Source organism: Quercus suber, unplaced genomic scaffold, assembly GCF_002906115.3.
Source record: "Quercus suber isolate HL8 unplaced genomic scaffold, Cork oak 2.0 scaffold_266, whole genome shotgun sequence".
In the NCBI taxonomy this organism is placed as follows: domain Eukaryota; kingdom Viridiplantae; phylum Streptophyta; class Magnoliopsida; order Fagales; family Fagaceae; genus Quercus; species Quercus suber.
In genome coordinates, this window is record NW_027069722.1 from 424,568 (window position 1) to 434,667 (window position 10,100).

The 10,100-nt window shown below is 32.5% G+C and overlaps 1 long non-coding RNA gene across 1 annotated transcript; it reads right to left on the reverse strand.

Annotated features, from left to right (window-relative positions):
• Positions 1-9,280: 9,280 nt before the first annotated feature.
• LOC136070876 (uncharacterized) lies at positions 9,281-9,970 on the reverse strand. The gene is made up of 2 exons (XR_010632142.1): positions 9,699-9,970; positions 9,281-9,582 (listed from the first exon to the last, which is right to left on the reverse strand). It is a non-coding gene; the product is annotated as an uncharacterized LOC136070876 (long non-coding RNA).
• Positions 9,971-10,100: the final 130 nt, after the last annotated feature.

Genomic DNA, 10,100 nt, shown 5'->3' on the forward strand with positions numbered 1-10,100 from the left:
TAGAAGTAGGTCATATTAATATTGGGCATTTTACATCATTAATAGTTTTCTGAATATTTATTTATTTTTGATAAGTTGATAATTACAATGAGAGAGAAAAGATTTGAACTCTGAATGTCTTAGAAATATCAAGAGGTGTAACTAGTTGAGTTACAAGATTCTTGGTCTGAATATTTATTAGGAACACATGCAAGTTTACTTAGGGGTTAGGATATGAATTGGAATTTTTTAAATTTGAAATCTTGTTGTGTGGTTCTTACGTTTGTGCTCATTGAGTCACCAACAATGCTGAATTTTCAACTTCTATCCTTTGAAGAATTTAGCTTAAATGTTCAGTAAGATCAGGATAATCTTCTCCAAGAGATTGTTTGATACAATAATTAATAATTTAATACTATATGTAGCCATTTTTTTGAAAATCTTTCTTTCTTTCTTACTATCCTTTCTTTTTTCTTTTATATAATTATATTTGACAATGTGTGTACAGTTTTCTAGATGTGATATTCTGTTGATCAGATATCGTGTCAATGGGATATTATTGTGTCCTAAGTGCATACACTATAAGGAATAGCTCTCTCTCTCTCTCTCTATGTTTTTCTCCATGGCTGTCTTCCTTCTATTATAATTTGGGTTGAAATAGGATTTAAATATAAGTAGAGTTTGAGCTTGAGGTGGCCACAAACATGTCCTTGGAAGATTAAAAAAAAAAAAAAAAAAAATCAGAATTTCCATAATACAGTATCGATCAACTGAGTGTCTACCAAGAGTTTTGGTCTAAATCAACATTCTCACACAATCGTTCTTTGAATCTCACTTGACTGCGGTCTTCAGTCTTACATAGAGAATAGAAGTTTCAACTTTCGTTCCGTATTACATACATTCATATTAAAACTCATAAGCTTTGAATTCATTTTCTTTGTTCCCGGTGGTGGTAGTGGGTTTTTGTTTGCAACATATTGGGTTGAATTGGCGTTATATTGGCTTTGAAATGGTGCAACTGAGGATGTTGGCGGTGGTGGATGGTACTACGGTGGTGGGTTTGCTAAGTGTGGGTATGGTTGGGTCTGTGACTATTATGTCTGTTGGGTCTATGACGTAGTGGGTTTGTTCCAACTAAGAGAGAGAGAGAGAGAGAGAGAGAGAGAGAGAGAGAGGAAGATAGAGAAAGAGTTGAAGAGGAAGATAGAGAAATAAATAAATAAATCAACAGGGTTGGTTGTGATGTGAAAAATAAGAAATGAAATATTGGGTGAGTTGTAAAATGGTAAGGTTAAATAGATATATTTTTACATCCTCAGATGCTAATACTGTAAGCCACTTTGTCAATAATAAGTGGAATATGTTTGGAGATAGTTGATGTCAAAGTTGAGAACATGTATACAGAAAGAAGGTTGACTCATTCTCCACATTATTGGCTGAGTATCACCAACAAACTCCCTTATTACCAGCTTGTTTTTCAGTTGGAGGACTAAGTTTGTTAGAAACATCCTTAAATTCGAATAAAAGGGATTTTCTACAACCTTTCCAGAGGGTCTCCATAGACATTTTTGGTTATTTAATTTCATTGCTTCCAATTCAAAAAATTTTGTTTGTTTACAGCTTTTCCAATAAACTTTGGTGATCTCAAGGACTGAATGCTCTTTTACAAAAAGTAATTAAGCTTTTGAATCAGTTTGATGTTGTGGAAGCTACAAGAAAACAAACACATCTTCTAAATGGAAACGAAATGAAATATGTTAACTTCAAAACGAAAATCTCGAATCTACGAGGGGTTCCTTAAATCCACAAAGTGATAAGATACTTGAATCCACTAGAGAGAGACAATAGACAAAGTCTAAATTTTTATTAATATGAGAATTGAATTGCCTTGAGGCTGCAATGCATTCAAATAGTAAAAGAAAACCTAGAGTGGCTAGGAAAACACAAAAAACCCTAATTCGCACTAATCACATAATTAGGTGGAAAATAGTAAATTTACTAAAAATATCAAAATTGAGATCATTGTGAAAATTGAAACTAATGTCTCTAAGAAATATCCCAAAATAGATAGGACCTTATTCTAACTTTTAAATTAAAAGTTAGTGAAGAAAACAAATATTACTTAAAATGGCAAAATCCCTATTTTCGGGGCCTTAACGGAGGAATTCACCTAAATTAGGGCGACCCTCGGGGCTTCAAGTCTTGAACAGAAGACCATTTCCCTTTAGCCCTCCAAATTTCTTGTACTTTCGCCACCATTGCCCTGATGAGGTCTACCGACATCCCTCTTGATCTTGCATGGTGATTTTCAGCACTCTTACTGCTCCTAGAAGGCCTATTCTATTCTACATCACAATTAATAATTTATAATGGTATTAAAGTAAGTGGTCTTAAATTAACCCTATATCTCTACTCTACCAGCTCCCATTTAGAAAGTGAAAAATACAATGTGTTGAGCCCCAATTATTAAGAGAGAATCTGGGTCCACACTATCAAAGCATCTTTAGATCTTTCTCCAAGGATTATTCTTTGCCAGCTTAAAATTAAAAAGGGTAAAATATTATTTTGGTTCCTAAATTTTGGTAAAAGTTTGTTTTTCATCCCTAAACTTTAAAAAGTTCTTTTTTCATCCTTAACTTCGTAAAGATTTTTTTTCAATAGTTAAGAAACAAAAATAGGGATGAAATAAGAACTTTTTTCAATAGTTTAGGGATGAAAAACAAACATTTGGTAATCTTTAAGGACATAAATAAAATATTTCCAATAGTTTAGGGCCAAAAAATGAATTACTTAAAGTTTAAGGATAAAAAATCAAACTTTTGGTAAAGTTTAGGGACCAAAATAGTATTTTATACAAATTGAAAAATCATTCAAAAAGAACAAAGTCCCTACACAAAGGACCATGACATCCTTACAATATTTAATTTTGATTTTATTGTTGTCGTTATAAAAACAAACTCATTAAGATCTGCACTACCTATTATGTGAGAGAATAAGACTTTTATTTTTCATTTAGTCAAACACAACTCCCAGGAACCAATGNAGGAAAACACAAAAAACCCTAATTCGCACTAATCACATAATTAGGTGGAAAATAGTAAATTTACTAAAAATATCAAAATTGAGATCATTGTGAAAATTGAAACTAATGTCTCTAAGAAATATCCCAAAATAGATAGGACCTTATTCTAACTTTTAAATTAAAAGTTAGTGAAGAAAACAAATATTACTTAAAATGGCAAAATCCCTATTTTCGGGGCCTTAACGGAGGAATTCACCTAAATTAGGGCGACCCTCGGGGCTTCAAGTCTTGAACAGAAGACCATTTCCCTTTAGCCCTCCAAATTTCTTGTACTTTCGCCACCATTGCCCTGATGAGGTCTACCGACATCCCTCTTGATCTTGCATGGTGATTTTCAGCACTCTTACTGCTCCTAGAAGGCCTATTCTATTCTACATCACAATTAATAATTTATAATGGTATTAAAGTAAGTGGTCTTAAATTAACCCTATATCTCTACTCTACCAGCTCCCATTTAGAAAGTGAAAAATACAATGTGTTGAGCCCCAATTATTAAGAGAGAATCTGGGTCCACACTATCAAAGCATCTTTAGATCTTTCTCCAAGGATTATTCTTTGCCAGCTTAAAATTAAAAAGGGTAAAATATTATTTTGGTTCCTAAATTTTGGTAAAAGTTTGTTTTTCATCCCTAAACTTTAAAAAGTTCTTTTTTCATCCTTAACTTCGTAAAGATTTTTTTTCAATAGTTAAGAAACAAAAATAGGGATGAAATAAGAACTTTTTTCAATAGTTTAGGGATGAAAAACAAACATTTGGTAATCTTTAAGGACATAAATAAAATATTTCCAATAGTTTAGGGCCAAAAAATGAATTACTTAAAGTTTAAGGATAAAAAATCAAACTTTTGGTAAAGTTTAGGGACCAAAATAGTATTTTATACAAATTGAAAAATCATTCAAAAAGAACAAAGTCCCTACACAAAGGACCATGACATCCTTACAATATTTAATTTTGATTTTATTGTTGTCGTTATAAAAACAAACTCATTAAGATCTGCACTACCTATTATGTGAGAGAATAAGACTTTTATTTTTCATTTTGTCAAACACAACTCCCAGGAACCAATGTTTTAATTTTAAGCTATAGAATGAAAACTTTATCCTGTTTAGGCCATAATGCAAGGAAGCATACGTATTTATTGATCACTATCTTTCTTTATTGTTAGGGACATTTTTATGTAATTAACTAATTATTTGACAAAATGCACTTTACTTATAATTGGGTAGATCTAGGATGAGTTTAGTACTTCAAGACACAAGTGTTCAAGTTAAGTATTGAAGCTATGCAAGTCTAACCAAGAAACAAGTGAAGGAAGTGCTGTTCATTAAAACTCAATAGAAGTCTCAACAGAATCCTTTCTATTGAGATTCAATGTTGAAGCTCGACAGAAGCTGTTTCTATCAATAATTACGAAATCAGACTTTTTAGATCTGATTACATGCACATGCTTATATATTTGTGTAGGTTTTTTTTTTTTTTTTTTTTTTTTTTTTTTTTTTTTCACAACCCTAGACATATATAAGGCTTATTTTAAAGGTCGTCGCATTATGCACAACATATGCACAGACTATGCAAAGGTGTTGCAAATAGAATACAAGCATATTGTGACCTAGTTCATCATTCTCTCTGTAGAAGTTATTGCATCTTTGCGCTAAAGGTTTTGTGACCAAGAAGCTTCCTTATCTTCATGTTGATGAACTGAAGAACTTTGCAGCCAACAATATTCTTCCTCAAGTTGGTGTGTTAGTCACGTACTGGGATCCTTGCATTATTGGTTAGTCACATACTGGGATTTGTGCATTGAATGGAGAGATTGCCGCTACAATACAAGTCCAATTGAGTACTAGAGTAAAGGTTCAACTATAGATTGGTATTTTGGGATAGGCCATAGGGTTTGGTAAGATTCCTTATTCTTGTAACCACTTGTGATTGATAATAGTGGATTTTTGGGAGTGGTGATCTTAAATTCTCCTGGTAGGGTTTTGCCTCAGTGGTTTTCCCTATTCATAAACAAATCACTTGTGTCAAAATTTATTTTTCGCTGCATTTAGTTATTTGATGATTTGTTTGTACTATCATGCTATTGCATGTAATTTGACTAATTAATTAACTTGGGTAATTAATTAATTTGCAAGGGGTCAATTCATTTTAACCCAACATTTATCTTTTCTTTTAGTGTGGTGCAATTGTAGAATACTATCCAGGATGCTACATATTGACCAGCAAAACATTACAAGGGCAGGAATGCCAGAGCAGTTATAGAGTTCAAGTTATGCGGCGTCTATTTACTTGTGTCAATTTGGAGCATGCAATTACTGGAGAATGCATAGCCAATGTATTGTCTGCTACTGCCTTTATTCAAGTAAGTTACCCTATAAGTTATGAAACTAAAATTGGGGAGTCAATATTGGTAAAAACAAACAACCAATAGATTAACTACAATCTTAAAGACATCAATTTAACTATTTGGTGCATTATAGCAGGATCTGGACATGTGAATTTAAATTTGGATGATTAAAATCAACTAATAGATTTTGAAACTTTTACTTTACTTTTAACATAACTTTAATTTGAATTTTGTTATCGCTATCTTTACCATAAAAATATTGAAAGCTTGCTCAAAAGGATTTAGCCATGATAATATTGAGTAATAATAATTAGCACATATCCATCAAAATATAGAATTCTTGAGAAGCTATGTGAACACAATTCCAAGGAAGAAAAGTTCTAATTTAGCCACAATTTACATTACTCTTACAAATTCACACTCTTTTTGTTTATCATTGTTCAATTGTGTGAATATTGTAGACGAAGCAGAGAGTTTGATCAAGGAGAAAATTGCAAAACTCAAGAAGAGAGTAGTGCAGAGTTTGAAATTCCTCAGAATCTCTTAACGAGGATATGTATGAATACTTGTGTCAAATTGAAGCATGGAGCACTTACAATAAAGGTTTAGGAATCAAGGCTGGCAGAGAGACATCACGACATATGAGGATCGGTGATTAGTGTTTTACCAAAAAAATTAATGTCCATTTAGTTTGATTGTGATTACTTTTATTGCATGATAAAGAAATGATTAGCAAATTTTATACATGTTCTTAAGAAATTAAAGGATGGTGACATATTTTATAGGTCTTGAAAATTTACAATGGATTTATGACTTTTTATTATTATAATATATATATATATATATATATTTAATAACCAACAATGCAGCCAATGAATGGCCAAGGGCCAAGGCTGATGATGACAATTTGTAAACAAATACCTAGGATTTTTCCATATATAGAGGTAATAATTCAAGTAATAAAATGGCAGACCCGGTTATCAACATCATAACGGAACGCTCAGCCAGGGAAACGCTTGAGGTCAGAAATGTGAAGACCAACGAAATTAGGCCAACAAGAAAGGTGAGGTTTGAAGAAATCCCATAACGGGGACTGAGAGTGATGGAGATAAAACAGTAATGTCTTAAATAACGAATAATTTGATATCTTTCAGTACGAAATTTTTTGATAGGCACACATCCCTCTACTAGTGGGAGAAAAGATAACGCAATTCTCAATAACATATCGAGTTGCTCCTTTGTAGGAAAGTATGGGTCCAGAAATGAAAAGATCAGCGAAATTGCCATTAAACTAGTGAAGAGGCCAAAATAAATTTCGCAACGGGGAATGAGAGTGATGGTCCTACGACTATAATAATGATCGGAATATAAAGCACCGTCTAACCTCATGATGGTGGGAATTGGATGTGTCAGTGCTACTCAACTCTATGACTGATGAAAATCGAAAGCAATCAAAATATAAGCCTATAATAAATATCGCAAGCTCCAAACGCCGGTATATTTTGAGTCAATGCCGGTAGGTCTTCTGTTGTGTGTGTGGTTGCTAACAGCAACAGGTACTAAAGCCGTCAGAAAGAGATGAGTTTGGGAAAGTATGGGAAAGTATAAGTAGAGCTTTCATCTGTAAATTAAATGTAACCTTTTGACAATTGAAGCCAAGAAATAGAAAAACACGATGAAAATGAGTCCCAAGAATTAAAAAACTATGCAATGCTATGATATTGGGCGGCAAGGGTGCCAATATTTGACTCATCCGACCAATGGCCAATTACCTTCGTAGCAAAGTTTCCTGTTCTAATAGTTAGTTTGAGATATCATTGGATATATTTATTGCGTAGATGACTACTTTAGTGATTAAGTATTATAAAATTCTTAGTCGTAAAATAGCGTGATGCACGGGATTCCAAAAAAATTAATGGCACAATTATCTGTTATTCACAAATCGCATACCCCAATAAAGATCCGTCCAATACAGCAAACTGAATTGATTAACGTAATAAAATATAGGAAAATGCTAATTAGAGACCGTTTGGCTTGGGCGGAAAAGCTGAAACGCACATTTGCGTTTCAGCATTTTTTTTTTTTTTTTTCACGGGTTTTAGTCTTTTTTTATTGTTTATGTATTGTTGCGGTCAGCAAAGTTTGACCTTTCAACCCAAATTTTACTGTTTACGGAGCCACAATTTTCACTTTTCAGCAATTTTTTCATTAAATATGGGTCTCACGATACTATTTACATTTTTAAAATTTATTTAGCTACAGTATTTTTCAGTTTTCAGTTTTAGTTTTCAGTTTTCAACTGTATCCAAACGGACCCAAGTGTTTTTAGAGTAATGATTAAGAATTCAATTAAAGAAAGTTTTAATGGGAAAAGAAAAAAAAAGTAATTAATATTTTGATAATTTTTTTCATTTTTCATAAAAGTGACGTTAAAATTTTCTAAAAATGAATTGTTAACCAATACCCTAATGGCACTCATTAGTACGACCCTAAAAATTTATAATATTTTGATAACACTATATCATAACATATGCAAATTTGATGCCACAATTTTGAGAACATTAACCAAAAAAAAAAAAAATCATAAGTGAAAAAATAATAAATGTAATTTTAAAAAATCCACCAAAAGTGAAAAAGAAAAAGAAAAAAAGAAATAGAGAGAGTATAAACCTTTTTTTAAGTCAAAATATGAGAAGGATGGAGTGGTACAAATGACGTAATAAGAAGTGAAAGTGAGAAGTGAAAGGTTAAACAAAATGTAAGGGAAAAATATAAGAGGACATGGAGAGAATTGAATACGGCAATAGAGAATGATTTTGACAAGAAAAAAAAAACAAAAAACAAAAAAAAAGGGAAATTTCTTGAAAATATGATTGATGATGTAGCATTACAAAATGTTTGGAACAGTAGATGTAATACCTCCATACTATATGTGGTATAGATTTATTCTTCATATTTCTTTGTTTTTATTTTATTTTACAAAAATATAAAAGCTTTCTTTATCAAGAGTCTTGTAATTCAATTTTATACATTTATACCGCGTGGTATTTTCAATATAAACATCAAGGATCAATGGCGGAGTCAAAAATTCATCATTGGGAAGGCCATTCATAAAATTAGACAATGTATATATAATTTACATCCATTTTTTTATGATTCTTGATACAATCAAGAAACAAAGAGAAACTTTCTCCAAAAAAAAAAGAAAAAAGAAAAAAAAAAAGAGAGAAACATTAGGCACTGTCAAATTAATTACATCCATATTCCATACTATATATAAAATTTGAAATAGTAACGTGCATATAATTTTAATAATTAACGATAAATATATATTTTTTTTTTGAGAATGGATAAATAGTATTTTAGCAACAAAAAAATGATAATAGAATTATTTTTTTAAGGACAAGGATTTGCTGCAAACAAGTGTGCAGGAATTGCTACAAACAGGATTAGGTGGCAACAATTCATGGTGACACTTGTCCTAATATCATGTGAAACGCACATGATGAGTTTTAGTTTGTATTGTCCGTTAAGTTGCAACGTTTCTCACTTTCTAAACGTCAAACACGCATATCCATATCTCTCTCTCTGAGAAATCATCACTCTCCTTTCTCTTCGAAATCATCATACTCCCTCTCCATCTTTCTTCCTCACTCTTCCTCCTTTTTCGCTCCGATCTATGCACAGTGAGGATTTTAAAATCACTCTCTTCTTTACCCATCAAGCCATCAGATCCCTTCTCTATTCTTCACCTCCTTCATCCATCCCTTCTCTCCCTTTGCCATCTCACACTAAAAAAAAAAATTAAAAAAAAAAAAAAACACTCAGCCATCTCAAGCATAAAAACTAACCAAAGATAAATCTGCCTTCATCTCAAGAAGCTTTGAATTAGTTTCATTCATCAAAAAGTACTTTAATTTTAGTCTTGAATATTTTCTTGGCATCCAAACAGCAAGAATCCAAAATCCCAAAATAAAAATCCCCATAAAACCCAATTGAACAAATTCTTCATAGCTGGTTCATGTAATGGCCTAGTTTGTCTGGCGGATGATGCTTCCAGTGGTGACCATGTCATTTTTCTATTTCTCTGGAACCCTTCAATTCGTAAAGCCATATCCCTTCCAATCCCTGCTGTTAATATCCCAGCTTCTTATAAGCCCATCTTGGGTTTGGCTATGACCATGATTACAAATTAGTGAGACTTGTGTACCTTCAAGGTTGCACACATGGCACCAAATCTAAACTCAAATTTTCAAAAAATTTGCACATATTGGAGCCAAAATCCTTACTGTGCACAGATCGGATCTAAATTTTTGGAGGATTCCTTGTTGCATGTTGGATCTTCGGTTTTAGGAGGGATTGGCAGCAAGATTTTTTTTATGGGTTTAGGTGGCTGTGGTTTCTGATGAGAGGAACGAAAAAGGAGGAAGAGTGAGGAAGAAAGATGGAGAGAGAGTCTGATGATTTCGAAGAGAGAGGAGAGAGAGTGACGGTTTTAGAGAGAGAGAGAGATATGGATATGCGTGTTTGACGTTTTGAAAGTGAGAAACGTTGCAACTTAACGGACAATACAAACTAAAACTCATCATGTGCGTTTCACATGATATTAGGACAAGTGTCACCATAAATTGTTGCCACCTAATCCTGTTTGTAGCAATTCCTGCACGCTTGTTTGCAGCAAATCCTTGTCC